Source organism: Anopheles bellator, unplaced genomic scaffold, assembly GCF_943735745.2.
Source record: "Anopheles bellator unplaced genomic scaffold, idAnoBellAS_SP24_06.2 scaffold00576_ctg1, whole genome shotgun sequence".
In the NCBI taxonomy this organism is placed as follows: domain Eukaryota; kingdom Metazoa; phylum Arthropoda; class Insecta; order Diptera; family Culicidae; genus Anopheles; species Anopheles bellator.
Genome location: NW_026684701.1, coordinates 511 through 1,878, shown reverse-complemented (window position 1 = coordinate 1,878; position 1,368 = coordinate 511).

The following is a 1,368-nucleotide window of genomic DNA, read 5'->3' as shown; positions in this document are numbered from 1 at the left end:
TTCTGAGAATATTTCTCTCGAAATACATTTTGAGTTTGGTTTTTTTTCGATGCGGGGCGGGAAACCTTCATATGCACCGTTAGGAGGGCGAGAACTCTTAGCCAGTAGTGTGGGATTTCCGGTCTCTGAGGACTCCGGACATACCCACTAACCCACTAACCCATTGTGACAATCGCACAGTACTTGTCCCCTCCTCTGTCCCTAGCAGCCTCCATCACCATACGGATAGCATCAGTCGTTGACCTCCCTGTACGGACGCCGTACTGCCTATCCGATACCCCTCGAGCTCCCTCCGTGTAAGGCGTCAGTCTTTTGAGAATGAGCCGCTCAAGAAGTTTGCTCATGGAGTCCAGTAAGCAGATCGGCCTGTAAGATGAAGCATCTCCTGGGTTTTTTCCGGGCTTTGGCAGCAACAGTAGCTTTTGTCTCTTCCAGCAAACTGGAAAGACGCGATCATCCAAACATTTCTGCATCGCCCTTTTGAGCAAGTCAGGGCTTGTGTGTAGCGCGGACTTTAGAGCAATGTTCGGAATGCTATCCTGTCCCGGGGCTCTGTATGGTGCTATTCGCTTAGCAGCTGCCTGTAGTTCCTCGAGCGTGACCCTGGGGCAATCCTCCTGTTCTGGTACCTCATACAGAGTAGCTGGCCAGTCGCATCGTGGACGGTTGAGAAAAAGTTCCGCCACAATAGCTCGGAGCCGCTCTGGACAGGTTTCGCGCAAGACACTAGGACCCCTGAACCGTTTCATTGCTTCCCTGTAAATAAGATGTGTAAATGATAGTTTTGGTGTATTTAGGGATGATTAATACAAAAGAAAATTTTTAGCCAAACACATTTGGAACAAGCTAAATTTCTCTTCGGCGAAAACAAGTTTAGTATCGGCAAAACAAGCCAGTTCGCCCAGGCAGTGTAGTCAAATATCCTGGTTTTGTTATGTGGCCCTTTCTACAGTCCTCATGTTTTATTTTGGTCCAGATTGGTTTGATTAATTTTACTAATTCTGTTAAATCGAGTGGTATTTTTACGCATACTCCAAAGTTCATGAATAATCACGTTTTCAGTGGTTGCCTGATCTGGACAAAGATCTTCATAGTCTAAAACTGTGATATTATCATTCACGAGACACTGCATGACTACTTCTGACTTGTGGATTGCCACACTATCCTGTGGTACGGAGAAATATTCACCAATAACCCGGGGGCCACAGTATGAGAAACTTGGAAAAACTGTATGGCAGGCCAAGAAACTATGAATCTGTTGCTAGAGTTCCGTGAGTTACTTTGAGTTGCTTTTTAGCGCCTTATGTTTACGGGATATTTTCTCGTTTCGGGGGTATTTTTTTCAATTTGACAGTTTACGGCAAATTT